Source organism: Myodes glareolus, chromosome 2 (assembly GCF_982192425.1).
Source record: "Myodes glareolus chromosome 2, mMyoGla1.1, whole genome shotgun sequence".
Lineage (NCBI taxonomy): Eukaryota > Metazoa > Chordata > Mammalia > Rodentia > Cricetidae > Myodes > Myodes glareolus.
This window is the reverse complement of record NC_142027.1, coordinates 88031995-88044481: the sequence shown is the minus strand read 5'-3', so window position 1 is coordinate 88044481 and position 12487 is coordinate 88031995. Positions and strand designations below refer to the sequence as shown.

The 12487-nt window shown below is 43.7% G+C and overlaps 2 long non-coding RNA genes across 2 annotated transcripts; one reads left to right on the top strand and one right to left on the bottom strand.

Annotated features, from left to right (window-relative positions):
* Nucleotides 1-1953: 1953 nt before the first annotated feature.
* LOC146895540 (uncharacterized) lies at nucleotides 1954-11367 on the top strand. Its single transcript, XR_015000497.2, has 3 exons — nucleotides 1954-2051; nucleotides 10657-10718; nucleotides 10859-11367. It is a non-coding gene; the product is annotated as an uncharacterized LOC146895540 (long non-coding RNA).
* LOC146895539 (uncharacterized) lies at nucleotides 9057-11989 on the bottom strand. The gene is made up of 2 exons (XR_015736912.1): nucleotides 11707-11989; nucleotides 9057-9582 (listed from the first exon to the last, which is right to left on the bottom strand). It is a non-coding gene; the product is annotated as an uncharacterized LOC146895539 (long non-coding RNA).
* Between the last annotated feature and the right edge of the window lie 498 nt (nucleotides 11990-12487).

Genomic DNA, 12487 nt, shown 5'->3' with positions numbered 1-12487 from the left:
TCAGTGGGATCACTGGGAGTTTCTCTTCATTTAGTTTGATGTTGGCTTGCTGTATATTACCTTTATTACGTTTAGGTATGTTCCTTGTATCTCTGCTCTCTCCAAGATCTTTATCATGAAGGGATGTTGTATTTTGTTGAAAGCTTTTTCAGCATCTAATGAGATGATCATGTGGTATTATTTTTCAGTTTGTTTATATTGTCGATTACATTGACAGATTTTCATATGTTGAACCGTGCCTGCATCTCTGGAATGAAGCTGACTTGATCATGGTGGATTATGATTCTGGTGTATTCTTGAATTCGATTTGCTGTTGTTGGGGTTTCTGTCCTGCCAAGTTCCCACATCATTAAGTCCCAAAGAAATCACACAGAGGTCTACATTAGTTATAAACTGATTGGCCCGGTATCTCAGGCTTCTTGTTAACTCTTACAACTTATATTAGCCCATTATTCTTGTCTATGTTAGCCACATGGCTTGGTATCTTATTTGGCAGAGTAGTCACATCTTGCTTCTTCTGTGGCTGGGACAGGATTGCAGAGGAATGAACTTCCTTCTTCCCAGAATTCTCCTGTTCTCATTGACCAGCCTCTACTTCCTGTCTGGTTGTCCCGCCTATACTTCCTGCCTGGCTACTGGCCAATCAGCATTTATTTAAAATATAATTGACAGACTACAGACCATTGTCCCACACCACTTCCCCCTCTTTATTTATTTATTTATTTAAAAAAGAACTCTGAATCTAATATCCTTTGTTTAGCTTTTCTCCTGACCATTAGCCATAACAACTTGTAACCCACATTCTAAACAAAAGAAAATATCCATAGTCCATTTTCTGGGAATGTGTCTATGCAGGAAGCAGTATGGACAGAACTGTGCCCATTTTTCCAAATATTGTCTATAAATGTGTATTTACATTTAAAGGGGGATATTATATAGAATGAATAATTTGCATTGGTATGGATCTTGGTTTATTGATACAAATTTAAAGTCAATCTTGTTATACGCATATTTTTGCTCTTGATTGAAGTGTTGTGATTGTGTAGCTTATTTAAAAATGTAATGTATAATTAAGAAATATAGGTTAATAGATAGTCATCTATAATAGCCAAAATTATAGTCACATTAGTTAGATTTTCTAGATGTATAAAGATATATTTCAGTTAGATAGGTATTCTTCAAATCTTTCAGAGACCTTCAGAATATGGCATATAAAATGTTTTAAGAACTTAGAACTTTTCATGACAATGAGGCACATCTGCTCCGGACAGCACCAAACTACTTAAGAGGAAGATGGGCATTGAAGAGACGCTTTATGAAGTTGGTTAGCCATTTGGGCAAGAAACTGCTCTTGCCTGGACTGTTGCATAAACTGGACATACAGGACCCAAAGAGCAATGACTGCTGAACTTGCCTAAAGGTGAGATGATCCTTTGGGGTTCCTGCTTCATAAAAGAGTCTGTGAGACATTCTGCAGGATACAGAAGAAAATGACTGAACTGTCTTTGAAATTCCATGCTTCATGAAAAAGTCTGCTGGATATTATGGGCCTGTAGGTTGAAGATGGATGCCTCAGTGGTACAGAAGAACTTTGGGTCCAGGCAGTGAGATGTCTCTGTCAATTCTAGAGTTTTTGAAGTTGCTTACAATGTACTTCCTGTTTACTTAGGTAATATTATATCCTTCTGGAGTCTTTGATGGAGCTGAAGAATAAATAATAATAATATAGTTTTCCTTAGTTATGATAAGAGATAAAGTAGATATAAATATTGTAACTGTAATTCTTGCTTGATAACTGTTTTGTTATATGTAATATTACTATGTTAAAGTCTTCATTTTTGTTTAAAAAGAAAAGGGGAAACGGTGTAGGAGGTCCTTCTGCTTATGTGTTGCTTTCATTGGTTAATGAATAAAGAAACTGTCTTGCCTTTTGATAGAGCAGAACTTAGGTAGGCATGGAAAACAGAACTGAATGCTGGGAAGAAGAAGCAGAGTCAGAGAGAAGACATGGATCCTCTGCCTGAAACAGATGTTGGTTAGAATCTTTCCTGGTAAGCCACTGCCATGTGGCAATACACAGATTAATAGAAATGGGTTAAATTAAGATGTAAGAATTAGACAATAAGAAACTAGAGCTAATGGGCCAAGCAGTGTTTTAATGAATACAGTTTCTGTGTGGTTATTTTGGGGCTAAGCTAAGCAGCTGGGATCAACAACCGGGCCCTCCTTGCAACAATTTGCCAATATTTTATTTAGTATTTTTGCATCAATGTTCATGAGTTAGATTGGTCTGTAATTCTCTTTCTTAGTAATGTCTTTTTTTTTTTTAAATTTTGAGACAAGGTTCCTCTATAGCTTTTGGTCCTGGAACTAGCTCTTGTAGACCAGGCTGGCCTCAAGCCCACAGAGATTCTCCTGCCTCTGCCTCCCGAGTGCAGGGATTAAAGGCATGCGCTACCACTGCCAGGCCTTAGTAATGTCTTTCTGTGGTTTGGGTATCAGAGTAATTGTAGCCTCATAAAAAAAGTTTGACAATGTTCTTTCTGTTTCTATTGTATGGAACAATTTGAGGATTATTGGTATTAGTTCTTCTTTGAAAATCTTGTAGAATTCTGACCTGAAACCATCTGGTCTGGGGCTTTTATTTTGGTTAGGAGACTTTTGATGACTTTCTATTTCTTCAGCAGTCATAGGTCTGTTTAATTTGGTCTGCTTATTTGGTCTTGATTTAATTTTGGTAAGTGATATTTATCCAGAAACTTGTTCATTTCCTTTAAGTTTTCCAAATTTGTGGAGTACAGGTTTTTGAAATATGACCTTATGAGTCTCTGGATTTACTCCATGTCTTTGTTATTTCCCCCTTTTCATTTCTGATTTTGTTAATTTGGATATTCTCTCTCTGCCTTTTGGTTAGTTTGGATAAAGGTTTGATTTTGTTGATTTTTCTCAAAGAACCAACTCTTTGTCTTATTGATTCTTTGTATTGTTTTCTTTGTTTCTATTTTGTTGATTTCAGCTCTCAATTTGATAGTTTCCTGCCTTGGAACTCTTGGGTGAGTTTGCTTCTTTTTATTCTAAAGTTTTCAAATGTTCTGTTAATTCACTAGGGTGAGATTTTTTCCAACTTCTTTATGTAGTGCTACGAACTTTCCTCTTAACACTGCTTTCATTGTGTCTCATAAATTAGGGTATTTTGTGTCATCATTTTCATTCAATTTTAAAAAGTCTTTAATTTCTCCCTTTATTTCTTCCTTGACCCATTGATTATTCAGGTGAGCATTGTTTAATTTCCATGTGTTTGTGGGCTTTCTGAAATTAGTATTGCTGTTGAATTCTAGTTTTAAGCCATGGTGATAAGACACATGGAGTTATTCTATTTTTTTTTTATCTGTTGAGGTTTGTTTTATTGCTGAGTATGTGGGCAATTTTTGAGAAGGTTCCATGAGGTGCTGAGAAGAAGGTATATTCTTTTCTGTTTGGATGGAATATTCTAAAATATTAAGTCCATTTGAGTCATAATGTCTGTTATTTCCCTTATTTCTTTGTTCATTTTTTTTGTCTGACTGACCTGTCTAGTGAAGTGTTGAAATCTCCCACTATTAGTGTATGTGGTTTAATGCATGCTTTAAACTTTAGAAGTGTTTTTTTTACATATGAGGTTGTCCTTGTATTTGGGGCATAGATGTTCAGTATTGAGATTTCCTCTTGATGGATTTTTCCTATGACTAATATGAAATGTCCTCCTTTGTCTCTTTTGATTGATTTTAGTTTGAAGTCTATATTATTAGATATGAGGACAGCTACACTAGCTTGTTTCTTAGGTCCATTTAATTGGAAATTTTTTTCTCAACCCTTTACTCTGAGATGACATCTGTCTTTGAGGTTGAAGTGTGTTTCTTGTATGCAGAAGAAGGATGGATTCTGTTTTCGTATCCAGTCTGTTAGCTTGTGTCTTTTTATAGGTGAGTTGAGTCCATTTATATTAAGAGATATTAATGACCAGTGATTGTTATTTCCTGTTAATTTTAGTTTTCGTTGTTGATAATGTTAATTTGTGTGTTTTCCCCTTCTTTGGGATTTGCTGCTGTGAGATAATCAATTGTCTGTGTTTTTGTTGATGCAGCCAACTTCCTTGGGTTGGAGTTTTCCTTCTAGTACCTTGTGTAGGGCTGGGTTTGTGACTAGGTATTGGTTAAATCTGGTTTTGTCATGGAATATCTTGTTTTGTCCTTCTGTGGTAATTGCAAGTTTTGCTGGGTATAGTAGTCTGTATAGTAGTCTGGGCTGACATTTGTGGTCTCTTAATGTCTGTATAACGCTTGACCATGACCTTCTGGTTTTCATTGTCTCCAATGAAAAGTCAGGTGTAATTCTGATAGGTCTGCCTTTGTATGTTACTTGGCCTTTTTCCTTTGCAGCTCTTAATATTTTTTCTTTATTCTGTATATTTAGTGTTTTGATTATTATGTGGTAAAGGGACTTATTTTGATGCCGTCTATTTGGTGTTTTGTATGCTTCTTGTATCTTCATAGGCATATCTTTCCTTAGGTTGGGAAAGTTTTCTTTGATTTTTGTTAAATATATTTTCTGTGCTTTTGAGTTGAACTTTTTCTCCTTCTTCTATGCCTATTATTCTTAGGTTTGGTCTTTTCATGGTGTCCCATATTTCCTGGATATTTTGTGCTAAGCTTTTGTTATATTTAATGTTTTTTTTTTTTGGCTGATGAGTCTATTTCTTCTATTGTATCTATAGCATTTGAGATTCTCTCTTCCATCTCTTGTATTCTGCTGTTTACGTTTGCATTTGTAGTTCCTGATTGTTTTCTCATGATTTCTGTTTCTATAAGTCCCTCAGCTTGTGTTTTCTTTATTGTCTCTATTTCAGTTTTCAAGTCTTGAATAGTTTCTTCCATATGTTTGATTGTGCTTTCTTGGTTTTCTTTAAGGGATTTACTGATGTCTTCCATTTTTTTTTTTGTCTTTTCCTCAATTTCTTTGAGGGAATTTCTCATTTCCTCTTTAAGAGTCTCAAACGTTCTTCTGAAGTTATTTTTTTAGGTCATTTTCTTCTGTTTCATATATATTTGGTTGTTCAAGTCTTGCTGTTGTAGGGTCTCTAGATTTTACTGGTGTCGTGTTGCTCTTTGTGGTGTTGTGTGTTCTTATCTTGTGTACTCATCTTTTCCTCTACTTGGTGTGGTTGGGGCTGTCTGTGATTCTGGTGATTAATCTTCTAGGTGCCAGTGGATCCAAGGTTCAGATGGTTGTTCCTTGTGGTACAGTTAGTGCCATGGTTCTAGTTACCCCGTTGTTCCCTTGGTGTTCCTGGAGGTTGCTCAGCTCTCCCTGGATTTGTTCCACTCGCATGGAGTTTGCTGTCTCAGGCCTGCTCTGGTTTAGGTTGTCTGCTCAGACCTGTTTCTATAAATGTCCCTAGTCTGGATCTGCTCCTTCAGAGGTCCCTGGCTTGGGGTTGGTCCTATAGAGGTCTCTAGCTCTGATCTTCTCCCTCGGAGTTTCCAGACTTGGGTGCACCGGGACCTGCAAGAGGACCTGGCTCAGGCTTACTTCTTCAGAGGTTCCAGACTCACACTCAGACCCCACAGAGGTTTCTGGTTCCTGTCTACTCTCTCAGAGTTCTCAGACCAATGCCCGGACCTGCAGAGGTCCTGGCTCAGGCCTACTCCCTCAGAGGTCTCAGACTCACACTGAGATTCACAGAGATCCTGGATCAGGCCTAGTTTCTCAGAGGTCCCAGACTTATGCCTCAGGGGTCCTGGCTCAGGTCTCCTCCCTTGAAGATCCCAGATTCACGCCTGGCCAGCAGCAGTCTCTGTCTCTGGCCCACTCACTCAGCAGTTGCTCCCCTGTACCTGCTCCTGTTGAGTTCGCTGTCTCAGGTCTGCGCTGGGCCAGGTTTCTGGCTCTGTCCTGCCTCTGCAAATGTCCCTGGTCTGGATCTGCTCCTGCTCCCATGGAGCTGGCCGTCTCAGGCCTGCTCTGGCCTAGATCACCCTTTTCAGGTGTTTCTATTTTCATACTTGTTACCACTGGCTCAGGGGGCATATGGTCCCTGGGATCCTAGACTAGATCCCTCTCTAAAGACCTGGTTTGGAAATGGTTAGCTCCCATGCATCGTGAAGAGGAGTCCTGCTCAGTCAAATTGGGTGTTCATTGTCCTCAGAGCTGTTTCTTCCTCTCTCCTATTTTAATTTAGGGGATGAAATATTCCCCTCCCCCCTTTACCTCTATTGATGCTCACTAAAGTTCAGTTACATCCCCAGCATGGCCTTGTAGGAAGCATTTTACTCATGACTGTTTTGGGAAGTGCAGTGTGGGGTGCTGTGGCATGTTTAACTTGGAGGGGTGACTCAGGAGTCAAGTTTCTTCCTTAGACATGTGACACATTGCTTCTTCTCCTGGGAATCTAACCTCACTTACATTTAGAGAGGCAATGGTAAAGCCTACACGTAAAGGAACACTTGGGGCTGAGGCAGGAGGATCATGTAGTCAAGGCTAGCCTGGGCTAATGTAATCTGATCAGGCCTAAAACAACAGAGAAGAAGAAAGGCCAGTGCAGGATGGGGCCTGGAATTCTAGCTCACGGGGAAGGCAAGGCAGGAAGATCATGAACTAGAGGCCAGTCTAGGCTACATAACAAGATTTTTCTTTTCTGTTTCAAAAAGAAAATCACAAGCGTGTAGGTGTGGGTAGATTGGTTCGCAGATCAACACTTTTAGTTACATGTATTCAGGGTTAAATAGGACCATATATATATTTTTTTTTGCATCGGGTTTAAACACAATCACTCTCTAACAGGTAGTTCTGTGCATGGAAGGCAAGGGGTATCTTGCTGACACGACCTCACAGTCCCTTTGCACCAGCCGACCTGCATCAGGTCCACCCCAGTGACATTCTACCTGGCAGTTATTCCAAGTGCCCAGCCCCCTTTCACTTCAGGTCAGGTGAGAGGAGTGGTGGCCGCCTTGCAGCCCCCAAGGCCGGGGTTCCTGTGTACTGTGCTGTGATTCTGAGATCCAGTAGCTCGGCTCCCATGTGTGGCTGAACCTCAGCCCTCCGGGGGCGTTCTCTGACATTGTTTCCTCACCTTTCCTCTGCGTGGATCTCTCATCCCCGGACCGGCCTGGGCTGCCACTCACTGAAAGAACACTTGCTTAGAATGTGCAAGGGTTTGATCCCCCACCACTGGAAAAACGAAAAAGAAAAAAAATATTAAAAAAATGGCCTTATCTCATCTTCAAGGCCTCTCCCATTTCAGCTTTTTGCTGGCATCTCCTGCCTTCAGTTGTCTTGCTTCCAGGGAGAAGCTTGCCCTGACAGTATCTATCGACTGATCCACTCCTTCTATGCTCACACGACACCCCCGGGGGGGGGGGTGTCACATCCTCTGCACCGCCAGGACAGCCGTCACAGTGCTTTGTCTCTCTCAAACAACTGGGCTCATTCATTCTGCCTGCACGTGGGGGCATTAATATTTTTGAGGGATGAATGCATATGTCTTTTATGGCAGGAAACAATTCAAGTAGAAAGAAATCTCGAATATTAAAGCTTAGGATGAGCCGAGCTGGAGGTACCCCAAGTCCACGTGTGAGGCAGTGGCTGGGGTTACTTTAGCCAGTGTGTCTCAGACTCTCCAAGCGCTTCCTTTTTTTCCAGCGCTGTGAGCGTCTGTCAGCTCCGTAAGTTTCAAGGGTCCCAACCAAGGGGTGCAAACATTCTTGGTTTATGTTGGCCATGACAGCTGCAAAGAAAGCCGCCCGGAAGATTCTTGGTGCGTATGTTGGAGCAGGAATGCAGTTCTTCACCCTTGGTGTCATGAGCAGGGCCAGCCCGGCTATGGAACGTGGTGCCTTTTCTGATTCTGTCACAGCTGCTTCTGTGCCCAGTCATGCTGTCTGTTGGAAGCCTGAAGATCCAGGATCTCTCAAATTGGCACTGTTGTGTGGTGGCGGCCCAGCAGGCAGAGGCAGAGGCAGAGGCAGAGGCAGAGGCAGAGGCAGAGGCAGAGGCAGAGGCAGAGGCAGAGGCAGAGGCAGAGGCAGAGGCAGAGGCAGAGGCAGAGGCAGAGGCAGAGGCAGGTGGATCTGTGAGTTTGAGGCCAGCCTGGTCTACAAAGCAAGTTCTGGGACAGCCAGGGCTACACAGAGAAACCCTGTCTGGAGAAAACAAAAGGAAGCAAACAAGCAAACTGGCATGAGTTGCTTTGTTTTGAAGCAGGCTCTGGAGTTGTCTCTCCATAAAGAAGAATAGATCTATTCTCAGCATGAGGCCTCCAGCGCTGCTCCTGCCATTCCTTGTCTGTTTCAGTCTCAATACTTCTCCTCCCTCCCCGCCAAAAAACTCCAAACCAAAAGCCCCTGCCAAGCCCTCAATGTAGAGTTTTTCTTCCTGTTTGTGGGGGAGATGACTTATTTCCTCTGGGTTCTAAACAAATCTAAGTACTTCAGCACCCATGGGAAGCTCCAGAGGCAGGTCTTGGCCTGTGGTATCACCCCACAGACCCCCTTGGGGCAGTCTGAGGAGACACTGCCATTTCTGACCTGACCCTGAAGAAATCCATCTAGAGGGCCATATACTCTGTGTCATTTGCCCCCGTCTGTCCTGAATTGGAGTACCTTGCCTGGCAACCCGTCTCCACAATGGCTTGGTCCAGCCCGGTCCCTCGGTTTCTTCTTCTTGACGTCACTGGGCTCAGTCTTTTGCACTCAGATATTGAAATGCCTATGCAAGTGGAGCTGGATGCAACAAGCAGGGTTTGTAGCCGATGTTTATGCTGCTAGCCCTGTGTATCCCAAGAGGTAGAAACTTGGGTAAGTTTTATTGTTAAGTTGGAATAGCCTGTCCATGGTGAACCCTTCAAAAGCCATAATAGGAAATCTGAACATTTCCAGAAAGCCTTGACTGGAAAGTGTGTGAAGCTTCTGGGGTGGGGGAATGGGGACAATCGTTGTAACATGAGGGCCTGCTTGTTTGTGTTTCTGTCCTGTCCCATTCCCCAGCCATTTAGTCCCAGAGAAAATCACACAGAGTCTACATTAGATATAAACTGATTAGCCCATTAGCTCAGGCTTCGTATTAGCTCTTATAACTTATATTAACCCATTATTCTTATCTATGTTAGCCACATGGCTTGGTACCTTTTTCAGTGGTGTAGGTCACATCCTGCTTCTTCGGTTTCTAGACAGGACTGCGGAAAGAGCTTCCTTCTTCCCAGAATACTCCTGTTTTCATTGTCCCACCTCTACTTCCTGTCTGGTTTTCCTACCTATACTTCCTGCCTGGCTACGGGCCAATCAGCATTTATTTAAAATATAATTGACAGAATATAGAATTGTCCCACACCAAATCATCATAATGCTAACAACCAGCATGTGACCCACGTGTCACATGCCAAACATGGGGTGATGGGTGTAGGCTTCTGGACACCACAGCATCAGGACTTAAATGCTGCTCCGTCTGTGGCTTGGCCATCCATTAAATCTCTTCATTGTGAGCGGAGCTTTGACTCGGTGTCCTAGTTCACTTTCTGCGACTGTGACAAACACCATGACCGGAAGCAACCTGGGAAGAAAAGGGCTGATGTCAGTTTAGAGCAGTGGTTCTCACCTTTGGGGTTTGAGCAATCCTTCACAGGGGTCACCTGAGACCACCCAAAAACAGATTCACCAAAAAATTACAATTCATAACAGCAGCAAGATCACAGTTATGAAGTAGCAACGGAATAATTTTATGGTTGGGGATCACTGCAGCATGAGGAACTGTATTAGGGTGCAGTGTCAGGAAGGCTGAGCAGCACTGCCTTCATGGCTATAGTCCACTGTGGAGCATAGTCCTTCTTTTCTGTCCCACTTGCCAACTCCCAAAGAGACTTACTAATTACGAAAGCTCAGCCAATAGCTTAGGCTGGTTCCAAACTGGCTCTTATAATTTAACCCATCTCTATTGATTTACTTTCTGCCTTGTGGCTTTATTACCTTCAGTCTGTACCGCCCACGCTGTTTTCCTGCTTCCTCCATGCTGGACTCTTGGCGTTTCCATCCTTCTTCTTCCCAGCATCCTCTCTGCCCCCAAAATGCTGCCTAGCTATTGGTCGGTTATCTTTTTATTAAACCATTCACAGTGACACATCTTCACACCATGTGAAGGAATATTCCGCAACACTGGAGGAAGCCAAGGGAGAACCTGAAGCAGAGAGCACGCGGGAATGCCACTGTGGTTTGCTTCCTCTGGCTTGTTCCGCTATGTGAACCAGGCCCACCTGCCTAGGGGTGACACAGCGAGCTGGGTCCTCCTATGTTAGAGAGCAATCAATAAAGATGCCCCACAAACCATGCCCACAGGACCATCTAATGGTGGCAGTTCCTCAATTGCGGTTTCTTCTTCCCAGGTGTGTCATTACATGCTCCAAGCTGAGAGAGGCAGAAGTTGGGGACAGATGTGTTGATAGTAGCAATAGAAGTCTCCCATATCTGACTTGCTTTCTAGTTTATGACCAAGTCGTGGAGACTGACATACTCCAAGGCCATCCTAACCACTAATTTAACGTCCTCCAAGGGGGGCCCTGGGACACTTGAGACTTGCAGTCTACCCTTTCACCTATGCTTCCTCGAGTCATCCTCCCTCGCTTTCTTCCAGCCCAGCTCCCATGTACTCTCCTTCAGGAATCTTCCAGGACCTTCTGTAAAAGCCATTCAAAGGTGAGAAACACCATGTGCGTGGAGACCAAGACCTGTTCATCCCAAACTGACGGCCCCTCCTGCTGGTGGCAGCAGAAGCAGTTCCTAGCCGGGGCTGATCTCATGTCTTCCCTCTTACGTGCCCCTATTTTTCTTGCCAGCAAATCTGACCAATGGCCGAAAGATGGAGGACGGTGGAGCATGCACCCATGAAGGCCGTGGGTGTCACAGAACCAAAGTTGAAGGACAAGAAGTTGGTATTGCCGTCTTTTCATCTCCGAAGGCATCAAAAGGCTGGGACCGCTAGGCAACCTCGAAAGAATCTATTATTCCTAGCCAGGCCAAAGGCTGTTGGAGGCTACCAGAGGCTAGTAATATTCTACCAGTCTTTTTATTGTGGTAGGATATTGACACTATAAAACTTAGCGTGTTAATATTTTATGTGGGCGGTTGGTTGGCGTCAGGAATGCTCGCACTGTTCTCTAACCATTCTGCTCACGTGGGCTCCCGAGCCTTCTCACCCCTCCCATGAAGAAAGCTTCACATTGACCAAGCAGCAGCTTCTCTTTCTTTGTTGTCCTGTCCCTCAGTAACCACATTCTGGTTCTATCTTCTGGACTGAGCTTCCCTAGCCCTCCCATATAAGGAGAATTATATAAACCATAATGTAGCGATGGAGTCAACTTACTTAGCATAGTGTCTTCTGGGTACTTCCGTGCCCTGCTAGAATTTTCTTCCTTCTTGAAACTTCTATGAGCTATCTTTCTGGTGCTATGCTAAAAAAAACCACAACCAAAAGCAACTTATGGAAGAAAGAGGGTTTTGTTTTTGTTTTTGTTTTTGTTTTTGCCTATGGTTCCAGAGGGGTAGGAGTTCATCATGGTGAGCGGGCACAGCAGCGAGTGGCAGGCAGGGCGGCAGGAGCCGAGCCACACACAGGAAGCAGAGAGAGGGAACGAGAAGGAAGGGAGGGCCTACAAACTCCGAAAGCCCACTCTCGGTGACATACCTCCTCCAGCAGGCCTGCATCGCCTTCCCACGCAACACCGCAGTCGGGGATTAAGTATTCAAATGTCTGAGCCTGTTCTCACCCAAACCACACCTTGTTTCGCCATCCATTGATGGATGGGCACTTGAAGCCGTGTGAAGAATGCCGCAAAGATCAGGAGTGTACAGCCTTTGTTTGAGACTGTTGGCTTTGAGTGTATGCGCTGATGGAGTTTGGATATGAGACGTGTCTCCCAAAGGTGTGTGTCCAGCCCCGGGAAAGCAAGGAACTCTCCACACACACCTCACAGAAGTAAATACAAGTGGTGCTGGCATCATGCCAACCACTCTTGTTTCTTAGGCCCTCTGGGCAGGCCAGCTCCACAGGTGCCTCGCAGGTTGGCCGTGGTGAGGCCGGGATGAGGAAGCTCCTGCTCTGCTGGACACTCAAGTTTGGAGCAGGGTTCACTCTAGGGTAGACCTGCTTTTCTTTCAATCCAGTTGCCAATAGCAACCAGACCCTTATAAATAAGTGTGAGGGAGATGCCCTGGAGGCTGGCTTGAAGTGTCCCCAAGGAACAAAGCCACACCTGTGTCTTCCAGCGAAGGTTGGGTTCTTGTCCCTCATGTGTCTTAGTTAGTTCTCGGTTGCTATGCTAAAATACCATGACCAAGGCACCCGAGAGAAGAAAAGGCTTGCTTGGCCTTAGGGTCCCAGAGGAATAAGAAGAGTCCAATTGAGGGGTGCAGAGGTGTGGTATCAGGAACAGGAAGCTTAGAGATCACATCTTGAACCACAAGCA